The following is a 12,674-nucleotide window of genomic DNA, read 5'->3' on the forward strand; positions in this document are numbered from 1 at the left end:
GACCAATTTCCAAACCCTGTGAGCCTCCTACACCTGTCAGTTTCAATGTCAGTCTAATCCTGATATCATTACACTCGGTCATGAGAAGTTGAGATGGCAGAGTTGTGACTGAAGAATCTATCCCAGAGCCTTGACCCAACACCGTCAAGGCACTCAGTTGATGACGAAGGTGGAGAAAGAAGATCTGATCAGATATGAGTGGATGTGGACTGGCCAACGTCTCCATGGGTTTACGGCAAATGCTTTGACGCAGAGAAAAGGGATAAATAGTCCCTTTTGGGGAGTAAATGCATGTTGGAGAATGGCAGGTAACTTCGAGGCTAGACTGCTCGATCTCCAATCACGAAATAAACCTAACTATATATTCAACCTTCACTAGGTTGTTGGACGTAAAGAAACTGCCGGCGAAGCTGATAAGATGTACCAAATACAAGAGAGTCAGTGGCATTGTAGACACACTCAACAGTGATGCCTACCTGAAGGGCAGAAGTAGGCACAGTAAGATTGCAGACCTCACATACCAGGTACCGTGTTAGAGGATAGAGCCACTGGGTTGGATTGGACTCCACCGTGGCCATGAAGTACCTGGTAAGATACTCATGATCCCCCAATAAAGGGGTAAAAACATGAGCCTACTGACACGTACCTATGGTACCTGAGTTTTGCAGCAGGGCTATGCAAATCCCCAGTGCCCAACAAGGTAAAAACTATGACACCATCATTCTGGAACATTTTCATTTTCCCTAAGGGAGGGCCTGTAACTAGTAAGCAGTCACTCTGTTTCCCTCTCCTCCCCTAAAGGAGCTTTTAAATGCATGGTCGAGCTGGCAGAAAAAAATAAGGAAGTCAATGAGTTTCAGAAGGCAGACATGCACCCAGGGAGTTGCTTTAATGTTAGGTCAGGTGAAGTCGAGCAAACTTTGGCAGCCTAGAGCTCAGTTTTAAGAAATCGTATACAATTTTAGGGCAACCCTGGGGCACACTGAGGTGGGAGGACAGATGAAAGGCCACCACTCGGTGGCAGGGGAGACACAAATGAGAAGGTTAACTAGAAAATCCCGCTGAACAGAGGGTGGTGTGGGGGAATTCTTACTCTGCTCAGTATCGGTCTGAGGAGGAAAGGTGAAACAATGGTACCCTTTGAGTTCCTAAATCTGAGATGGACTTCGGAGAGTCATCATTCCATAGCTTTTCGTCTCATGTTTATTTTTGTATTCTGGACCTAAATGCACAAACATGCTAAGAAATCTTTCCTAAAACTTCATTTTTCAGAAATGTCTTAATCTCTCAACTCTGAAAAAAAAAAGTTACATGAATAAAATGGAACATGAAGCCATAAAGACTGGTCCTAGGTCTGTATTTGCTGGACCCAGAAAGATATTTATAATACACTATTAAGATGAAAAGCAATGAATGGGACAGTTACCCTGATATATGTATATACAGGCATCATGTCAGCTGAAGCCAGGATTTCAGGGTATACAGAAGAGTGTTAACATGACAGGTCTCAGACTGCTGTCTTTAGGATCTGCCTGCTGCATTGGCCATTGGCTAGAATCTGGAACTTGGATGTGGAGGGCGTCCTCCACCCCCATTCCCAGAGCTGATAAGAGTAGCTCACGCGCCTGTATGGCTTATACAGACAACATGGCTTATGCTAGAGCTTTGCTGTCCTTCTAGAAGCCTGGAAGCTTGCATTTTCCTTCCATCTAAGCAGTGAGCCAATTTTCTTAGCACCGTTTAATGCATATTTTGGAATATGCTAGGGAGAGGATGTCTATGGGACCAGTTCTCTCTCTCTCTCTCTCTCTCTCACACACACACACACACACACACACACACACCCCCGAGCACTGAGTTTGTAATGATCTTCCACAGCAGACAACATCCCGTGTGTTTTTCACCACTTGCTGCTGGGGGAATTCCGCATGACCTGGGTGACTCTGCCGGGAGAGGACACTCGGGAGCCTGGTTTCCTCTGGATTTTGTCCCATGTGCCTCTTCGCTTTGCCAATTCTGCTTTGCAGCCCTCATTGTCGTAAGTCACAGCTGTGAGCAGGACTGTGCCAAGTCCCAAATCATCCCACCTAACCCAACTAGGGGATGGCATTCAACACCTGACATACAGGGTAACAGGAAATAACCTCACAACATTGAATGACGTCCTACTAAACTCACATGACCATCTCTTACCTTGCAGCAGGCAGTCCCATTAACATTGTTAGTTATGGGAGATACACTTTCAGGTCTAATTACTCCCTTAAATTGAAGTGTCCATCAGGGCAGGACCACTGTTTCTCTTTCTCCCCAGTGTTCTCAGCCTCTGCATCCATAATTGACCCTTTGCATATTTGCCAAGAGCTCAGTTCTTTTCATGCTCATATGGTTAACAAGATTGCCTTAGTTGGCCGGGCACGGTGGCTCACACCTGTAAATCCAGCACTTTGGGAGGCTGAGGCGGGCAGATCACCTGAGGTCAGGAGTTTGAGACCAGCCGAGCCATCATGATGAAACCCCATCTCTACTAAAATTACAAAAAATTAGCCAAGCATGGTGGTGGTGGGCACCTGTAATCCCAGCTATTTGGGAGGCTGAGACAGGAGAATCACCTGAACCTGGGAGGCAGAGGTTGCTGTGAGCTGAGATCGTGCCACTGCACCCCAGCCTGGGAAACAGAGCAAGACTGTCTCAAAAAGAAATAAAAGATTGCCTTAATAGTCTCAGTGGAATTTCTCTTCTCTCTCACCCTGAAATGATATCTTTATGTCATGACTGAAGATGTCAAAGAAAAATTTTGGAACTGAGGCTTAGAATTTTATCAGACTGCAAAATTAATAATTACGTCAATTAAAGTAGATCTGTACTTCTCATGGAGAATACTTATTGCAACACATTTTAAATCCCATGAGAGCTGCTATGTGTGCACATGTGTAAGGCCACTGCAACCCCAATTAAGTACGTCATAATTATGGTATTACAAATCCATAGATATGAAATATGCATTAAATGGTGCTGAGAAAATGGGCACACTGCCTAGATGGAAGGAAAATGCAAGCTTCCCATCACTATGCAAACAAAATTCAGTAAATAAGATTGGGTTGTATTTTTTAAGGTATGATTGGGACTTAATATTTAATTAAGAAATATTTAATCATGCCCTTGTTTCTGATTTTAAACTTATAGAATAGGGAATGTTCCATAAGCTTTATGCATTGTGACTCTGGGGCTTAATGAAAACAGATGCGTGTCTGACCTTTGAAGAAACACATGTAGACAGAATCAAGGGATGAAGATAACGTAGAAAAAGAGACAAGGTTTTAAAGTTATTGGTTTAAGAACTCGATTCACAATCATTGAGGAAATATCAATTAGATATAAAACTTGAAGAGAAAAGAAGTTACAAATGGCTAACACGTGTGTACACAATATTGGCACCTTGGAGTTCAGTCAACAGCAACTTCCAGCAATCAATTTAAAAAGCATTGCACTGTGGTCAGATGAGGGCATGAAATGTTGGTGTAAAACAGTGTTTTGCCTTTTGGGAAAAGTAATAGGAGCTTTTAATACACATTGACTCAACATTGCATTTTTTTTTTTTTTTGAGGAACCTATGAAGCAGAGTCACTAGGCATAAAGCTCATGGAATACTCTTTAAATTATCCTATATAATAGTATAAAATCAGAAACACCTGAAGCCTGATAAAGGCATGATTAAATATTTCTGGTGCACTATTATGTATTAGCAACCCACTTAAAAATCATTCTTTAGGGCGGGCACGGTGGCTCACGCCTGTAATCCCAGCACTTTGGGAGGCCGAGGCGGGCGGATCATGAGGTCAGGAAATCGAGACCATCCTGGCTAACACAATGAAGCCCTGTCTCTACTAAAAATCCAAAAAATTAGCTGGGCATGGTGGCACGTGCCTGTCATCCCAGCTACTCGGGAGGCATGAGGCAGGAGAATCGCTCGAATCCCAGAGGTGGAGGTTGCAGTGAGCCGAGATTGTGCCACTGCACTCCAGCCTGAGTGACAGAGCGAGACTCCATTGCAAAAAAAAAAAATTAAAAAAAAAAAAAAATTTAAAGAACACAAGGAAAAAGCTCATACAACAGTGTTTAGAGAAGTGTGAACTGTTTGAGTCTAAAGGTAACTCCATTTTCTTAAACATATTAGAGGGAAATAAAGTTGACTCCTGAACTCAGAAGTCAGTGGTACCAGCCCGTAGGCAGCCAAAAATCCATGTATAACTTTTGACTTCCCACACTGAGAGGCAACTATTGACCAGAAGCCTTATCTACGAAGTCAATTAACACATAAGTAGACGAACATCTGTATTGTATGCATTCAAGACATATCTGACTTTAATTTTTTAAGTATATCTAGGCTGCCTGGTTCATCCACAAGTTGTCATACGTCTCCCCCAAAATTCTCCAATATATTTATTTTTGAAACTTCATGTATAAATGGACCCCTGCAGTTCAAACCTGTGTTCACGGGTCCACTGTGAATCCATTAAACACATTTGTGTGACACAAGTGTTTTCTTCTTTTAAATCTTGTGTTGGTGTTTTTCCCCCCTAAGCGAACACAAGTAGATTAGGGATTAATAAGTTAAGCCTCACCAAGTCCAACCCTTCCCCAAATTCTTCCCTCCTTTGACTTCTATTTCACCATTGCCTTTCTTTGAGCCCTGTCCTTGTAACTGAGACTTATTCTGAGCGACTTCTGAGTTCAGGAGTCAACTGTATTTCCTTCTAGTGATACGTTTGTCTAAGAAAGTGGAGATACCTTGAGACACAAACAGTCCGTATTTCCCTAAACACTGTTGTATGAGCTTTGTGTTCTTTAAAGTATGATTTTTAAGTGGGTTGGTAATAATGCACCAGAAATATTTAATCATGCCTGTCTCAGTCTTCAGGTGTTTCTGATTTTATACTATGACATAGGATAATTCAAGGAAAATTCGAGAAGATTTATGCCTAGTGACTGCTTCATAGCTTCCTAAAAAAAAAAAAAAGCAATGTTGAGTCAGTGTGTGTTAAAAGCTTTCATTACTTACTTTTCCCGAACAGCAAAACACTGTTTACACCAACATTTCCTACACTCATCTGACCACACTGCAATGCTTTTTAAGTCGATTGCTGGAATTTGCTGTTGACTGAGCTATAAGGTGCCAACTGCACTATGAGGTAAGCTCCAATACCTGCACAAAAGCTGCCATGACAGCATTGCACGTCCCGAGTCGGCGTTGCATCAGAATAGCTGATCACCGCACAGCTGGACACTTCAAGCACCTCTGACCAGACCTTCTCAAGCACTGAGACACAAGGGAATCACCTGGGGAGTCCTCAAAAACCCCAGTGTCCAGAAATACAGACACTGATTAAATTAGAGACTTTGGAGGTTGGGCCCAGGAATCAGTGGATTGTTTCAGTCCCCACTGTAAATTCAGTACTTAAAGTTAAGAATCAATTTGTAAACTAAAAATAACATGTTAAGACCCCCCCTCCCCCCCGCCCAACCAACTGAGCGGACCCCTTCCCTCCTGGCCAAGGGGACCTGAGAGATACTTGAAAAACAGAATTATTGACCATGGCAGGAAGGGAGGTCAAACCTCCTCCCATCTCTTTCCTTTCAAAGCCAGCACAACTCATGGGCATTAACATTAAAATAGAGCTCAGGGCCAGGTGCCGGGGCTCACACCTGTAATCCCAGCACTTTAACAGGTCAGGAGTTCGAGACCAGCCTGGCCAATATGGCAAAACTCCATCTCTACTAAAAATACAAAAATTAGCCAGATATGGTGGCGTGTGCCTGTCATCCCTGCTATTTGGGGGTTTGAGGTGGGAGAATCGCTTGAACCCGGGAGGCAGAGGTTGCAGTGAGCCGAGACTGCACCACTGCACTCCAGCCTGGGCAACACAGCGAGACTCCATCTCAAAATAAAATAAAATAGAGCGCAGAAGATGGACAGAAGAGAATCTTTGTGGCAATAAGATACCAGATTATAAACAAGACCTAAGGCAATGCCAGGAAAGGATTAAGTCTTTCTCATGTGAAAAAAATCTCATGAAATGGCTAAGAAGAAAAAAACAAGAAAAACACCTAGTGTAATGTGGCTATGTTCCAACCTGACTCTGGTATCACATCACATGACAGACAGCAGCCCCACCCCCTGCCCCAACTGAAGCATTGCTTTCTACTGACTCCAAGTCTCTGGACAAAGCTTAACTCTTTCAACCAATTGCCAACGAAAGAATCCCTGAACCCCCGCCCCCATGACTTGTAAGCTCCCACTTCGAGACATCCCACCTTCTCGGGCCAAACCAATGTACAATCTCCATTTATTGATTTATGACGTTGCCTGTAACTTCTACTTCCCCAAAATATACACAAATAGTTGTGACCTGACTGCCTGGGGACCACTTCCTCAAGGCTTCCTGTGTGCATGTTTTTCCCTGGGCCACGGTCGCTCACATTGGCTCAGAATCAACCTCTTTAAAGTATTTTACAGAGTTTGGTTTTTCTGTTAACAAATCAATACCTTAGAGTTGAGCATTCCTAAAAGCAGGGAAGCTACCTGAGTGCTTAAAGTATGCTTTCCTCCTGCCATTTGCAGCCATGTGGGTGGAACTGGAGATCATGATGTTAAGTGAAGTAAGCCAGGCACAGAAAATAAATGTCGTGTGTTACCACTCACGTGAAAGCTAAAAACGTTGACCTCATGAAGGTAGAAAGTGGAGATAGTTACCAGAGGCTGGAAAGGATGTGAGGATGCAAAAGAAGTTGGTTAATAGGCACAAACATGCAGTCAGATAGAAGGAATAAGTTCTAATGTTTGTTAGCAGAGAAGGCTGACTATAGTGAAGAATGTATTATTTATTTCAGAATAACTAGAAGACAGAAATTGAAATGTTTCCAACACATAGAAATAATGCTTGAGGTGATGGATATTCTAAATACCCTGACTTGATCATTACACATACTATGCCTGTAACATCACATGTACCCCATAAATATTATGTATCAATTTACTTTTTAAAAAATTCTTGGCCAGGCCTGGTGGCTCACGCCTGTAATCCCAGCACTTTGGGAGGCTGAGGTGGGCAGATCACGAGGTCAGGAGATCAAGAACAGCCTAGCTAACATAGTGAAACCCTGTCTCTATTAAAAATACAAAAAATTAGCCAGGCGTGGTGGTGGGCGCCTGTAGTCCCAGCTACTCGGGAGGCTGAGGAGGAGAATGGTGTGAACCCAGGAGGCGGAGCTTGCAGTGAGCCGAGATTGTGCCACTGCACTCCAGCCTGGGCGACAGAGCGAGACTCTGTCTCAAAGTAAATAAAAAATAATAACTACAATAAAAACATTCTTTTTGCCTCTAACACTTTATACATCACATGGAAGAATGGCATCTATAAGGCTACGATGATGAGTTAGCTACGTTTAACCACTCCACCCACAAGGCACATACACTTCAGAACATCATGCTGTACACAATACATGCAATTTTATCTGTCACCTTAAATAAGTTTGCAAAAAAGAAAAAAAAAAAGCATGACACAAGTTCACCCATGTGAACTTGAAAAAGGTAAAACAGTTTGGCCGGCCCTTAGTACCTTTAGTCATTGTATTCCCCCACCATATTATTTCCAGCTCCTAACCAAAGAGAAAGCTAAAGAACCAATATAACGTCATAAAAAAGACCTTAAAATTCAAAGAAGCAAATCGGCCACAAAAGTAACTCACCAACCCTGCCACCAGGTCTCCTTGGCTGGTCGAAAGCAAAACAAGCCAGGAAACGGGAAGAAAAAGGCAGTGCCTGCCCTGTGATTAGCCAGCTGATTCCTCTCTTGATTGGCCAAGGTGGGTTCTTGATGACCTTCACGATGGAGGGGGAGTACTGCTGCACCTGTGTGTTCCTGCCCCAGATGCCCCAGTTGTCTTCCTCCACCCAGGACTGAACAGGGTCTGCTGATTAGAAGACAGTGCAGACCCCGTTTATGATGTTGGAGCTCGCGGGGCATCTGACCAAGAACCTCCGAAACAATTGATTTAGGCGGTGCCGGGGGGAAAGAAGTTTTCCACCGATAATCTCCATTTTGGATAACCATCTCTGCAATAAGCTCCATGAGGGGAATACGCTGTTTAGTCTACACCACCACCTGGCAAGGATCCTTTCAAATCTGAGGGAGGCCATAAATATTTGTGGAATGAATGCAACCGAAGGGATGTTTAACAGGTGATAGAATTTGCAGAGACACTTCCTAGATCCTCCACCCAGGGGGCCTGGCTTGGCAGCCTATTGGAATCACCTGGAGGCCTTTAATGATTGACTGATAACTCACTGCCATGTGCAGATATCTGCTTTGGTCAGGAGGGAGAATGCTCTGGGTATGACTGACCAATATAGCTCCTCATATTGAAGAGATTAAAGAAAAACAGGGGCATCTTCATAGGTACGAAAGGGGAAATATAAAAGAGTCTACATCTCTTCATGCTTTTAGATGTATCTTTGTAAATTAGGAAATAAAAGAATTTCCTTCACCCAGTAAAGCATTCCAAAGAAGCAAAAGCCACCAAAAATCTCATAATGAATGGGAAAATGATGAAAGAATATCTTTTACAATAAGACGCAAGACAAACAAGGCCTCCATCCCCACTCTTGTTTCAACATAGTGCACCTGTTCACTGGGGCATGAAGACAGATCTGAAAGAGGCGAAATTATCATATTGGAGATAATTTGAATATCCATGCAAACTCTCTCCCCTTAAATCTATTGATAAATGGTTAGGATTCAAAGCAGATTTGGTGAATATAAATCAACATACAAATCTGATTGTATTTCTCTAAAAAAAAAACTAATTGGAATTTAAAATTTTAAAGGATGTCACGTGCGGTTCCAAGAAAAATATAAACTAGAAATAATTCTTATAAGAGATTGTAAACCTTAATGAATGTGATATAGAATGTTACTGCCATATACAAGATCCTTATAAATGAAGGATAACATTACATTCTTGTACAGGAATTATTATTAAGAAGATGTCAATATGCTCCCAAATAGACCTTTATATTCAGGAAAACAATAAAATCCCAATAGAAATTTTCATATCAAAATATAATTCTGAAATGTATGTGGAAAATAGAAGGGACTAGTACAAGCCAAGAGATGCCTGAAGAACACAGGTGGGTGGGAGGTGGGAAAGTTGATTGAACTGGATCCACCCTCTGAAGATTTAATTAAAAACTATGGTAATTAAGACTTATTGGTTGGCCAGGCACGGTGGCTTATGCCTATAATCCCAGCACTTTGGGAGGCTGAGGCGGGCGGATCATGAGGTCAGGAGATCGAGACCATCCTGGCTAACACGGTGAAACCCTGTCTCTACTAAAAATGCAAAAAATTAGCCGGGCGTGGTGGCGGGCGCCTGTAGTCCCAGCTACTCGGGAGGCTGAGGTGGGAGGATTACTTGAGTCTGGGAGGCAGAGGTTACAGTGAGCCAAGATCATGCCACTGCACTCCAGCCTGGGCGACAGAGCAAGACTCCGTCTCAAAAAAAAAAAAAAGACTTATTGGCACATAGATGAGCAAATACATAGTGACACAAAACATAGAACCCAGAAACAAATGTAGGCAAATATGAAAAGATGGTTTATAACAGATTTCTGGGCAGTAGAGTAGGTGAACCATTCATTAAAAGGAGCTGGTGCCATTTGTATTTAAATGACCAAAAAAAAAAAAAAAAAAAAAAAAATGGATCCCTTCTCCCTACCTTAGAGAAAAGTCATGACAAGTGACTTAATATTTCTGTGTGAAATTCAAAACTCGATCCTATTTTAAAAGACAATATCAGATATCTTCATGAGTTAGAGCAGGGAATGATTTTGTCAACAAAGCCCTCACAGTTATAAAACACGAAGTACATGTTGATCAATTTGATTTCATTTAAAATAAAAACTGTTCAGTGAATGGTTCTTACATAACGAAAGCTACAAACCACAAACTGGGAGGAGATATATGAAAATACATAATTGACCACGCCACTGTTTCAGAATATGTCAAGCACTTCTTCATGCAAATGAAAACAGAAAACCCATAGAAATATAAGGAAAACAACGAAAAGGCATTTCACCAAAGAGGCAACAAACAGCTCACAAACATGAGAAAAATGCTCATGTGTATTAATAACCACATAAAAGCAAATGAAAACAATAAAATACTTTTTCCAACCAATATTTGGGGACTACTTTAAAATGTCGACAACATCGGGAGCAGGCAGTGAGGTGCAGCTGTGGGGATATTCACCTGGGCCTGATGCTAATATAATTGGTGAAACCACGTGTGAAGAGGCAACTGAAGTCACCTGTGCCTCAGGGACCCAGCCATTCCACTCAGGTAGTCCAAGAGGCCTGTGGGCTCACGAATGCATGCAAGAAGGTTCAAAACAGCCTTGCTCATATTGGCAAAAACTGAGAAACAACCCAACCATCTATCAGTGACAGAATGCGTCATGAAATGGTGACCTATTCATGCATTTAAATACTGTGAGGCAAGGGCTAGAAAGGAACCGCAGCTAAAACATATTACCATTAATTACTCTCAAAAACAGTCAAAAGAATCAAGTCACAGAATGATACATTATAATTTGAAAATGAGGAAAACAAAACATATCTCTTAGGGGAAGGTATATCACTGGGAAAAACAAAAAGAAAATTGAAGTGAGTGAAGTTCACTTCACAACTGGAAATTCACTTTGGTGGCAACATCCGAGGGTGGAACGGGTATGCTGTTACGGCTACAGGAGTCTGCAAGGGTCCCCATCATGTCCACTTCTCAATGTAGGTTCTGGACCACGGAGACTTGTGTTATGATTACGGTAATTCCTTAAAGTTTTCATTATGTTTTTCTACACTCCTTGATGTGTATATTTCAAAACCAGGGTCATCACGACCTTCGTAACACTGAACTCAGGATTCTTATAAGGAGGAAGTAAAATTGTGATTGTAAAAGGATAGCTCCTAGGACACTGAGGTTTGGTACGAACTCAGAAGATGACTGTAATGGTTGTAGGGAAGCTGGAATAGAAGGAAAACCATGCCCAAGGGTGAAATGTTGACCTCGTGTCTAAAAAACTTAGCACCTGTTCTGCCCATGCAGAAAGAGAGTAGCCGATATCCATTAAGTTCTTCTTGCAGGCCAGGCACAGTGGCTCACGCCTGTAATCCCAGCACTCTGGGAGGCCGAGGCGGGCAGATCACTTGAGGTCAAGAGTTCGAGACCAGCCTGGCCAACATGGTGAAACCCTGTCTCTACTAAAAATACAAAAATTAGCAGGGCGTGGTGGTGGGTGCCTGTAATCCCAGCTACTCAGCAGGCTGAGGCAGGAGAATATCTTGAACCTGGGAGGTGGAGGTTACAGTGAGCCAAGATGATGCCACTGCACTCCAGCCTGGGCCACAGAGTGAGACCATATCTAATAATAATAATAATTAATAATTTCTTCTTGCATGATAGGTTTAGTTACGCAGAAAGATGTTGTGCCACATGGACATTCTTCAAGGAGTTTAGGATGTAGGAAGGAATTAAGCATTTAAATTATGAACAGAGTCACCTCAACTCTCCAAATGAACCATTTTGGAGAGACTGGAGGAGCATAACTGCAGCCGGGAGCCCTGGGAATCCTAAATAGGGACCTCAGCCTGAAACGTCCCCCGCTCTATAGGACACCAGGAGCAAAGGTCTGGAACAGGCCCTCAAGGGGCGGTGGGAGTTTTGCTTCACATATTTTCTGGATCTGTTCATCAAAAGCCTCCTGAGCCAATGGGAAGGGAGCAACTCATTGGCCAATCAAATGGCACCAGGGATCTTTTCCTCCCGCTTCCAGCCGCCAATCATTAAGACCAGGAAGGCGTGGAGCGGTGAGTTAGCGCGTCGTGCTGGGCTGTGCTTCTCTTCTATCTGCTGATTTCCTTGGTTACTTTGGGTCTTCCTTTTTCTTTCTTCCTTTCCCCCTGTCTCCTTTCTTGATCCTGATCAATCACAGCCAGGCTTCTCCATCCTGTTTACCCAGCGTTTTCCTTCTCTCCAGTTAGTGGGGTAGATGAACGCCCTGTATTTATAAGGTGCCTCCCAGTTGAGCCTGAGACCTGGGAGAAGAATGGGGAGTGCAGGTGGGGGACACTTGTCACGAAGGGAGACCTTGGAGCTTCGAGGGTGGGAATGTTCTTATTAGATTCTTCATCTCTGTTGACACAAACATGTAGGAGAAGCTGGAGAACATAGACAGGGATGAGGTAAGGGGGCCCCTGCCCGTGAACGGTGGGACCCAAGTCCACTCTGCTCTTGTGAGCTTGCTCTCTGACCTAGGGCAGCAACATCTTTGATACTATAATTCCAGCATGTGATTTAAAAAGAAAATCACACTTTTAGTTGACTCATACTAATTGTGTATATGAGATGCAGAGTGATGTGTTGGTACATGGATACATATCATTAAATCAGGGTAATTAGCATATCCATCTCCTCATACACGTATCATTTCTTTGTGTTGGAAACATTCAGAATCCTCAGGTGGGAGGAGGGAGAGGGTCAGGAAAAGATAGCTGTGGGGTCCTATTCTTAGTACCTGGGAGACGAAAAAAATCTGTACACCAAACCCCTGTGATACGACTT

The 12,674-nt window shown here is 42.9% G+C and overlaps 1 protein-coding gene across 1 annotated transcript in view; it reads right to left on the reverse strand.

The window, feature by feature from the left end:
• The window catches only part of FIZ1 (FLT3 interacting zinc finger 1), a 255,628-nt gene extending 243,615 nt beyond the window's left edge, over positions 1 to 12,013 (reverse strand). Inside the window, exon 1 of the mRNA XM_050771743.1 lies at positions 12,010 to 12,013. The gene's annotated coding sequence lies outside the window, so the exon portion shown is untranslated. The remainder of the gene's footprint in view (positions 1 to 12,009) is intronic.
• Positions 12,014 to 12,674: the final 661 nt, after the last annotated feature.

The sequence above is a fragment of the Macaca thibetana genome, chromosome 19 (assembly GCF_024542745.1).
Source record: "Macaca thibetana thibetana isolate TM-01 chromosome 19, ASM2454274v1, whole genome shotgun sequence".
NCBI lineage: Eukaryota > Metazoa > Chordata > Mammalia > Primates > Cercopithecidae > Macaca > Macaca thibetana.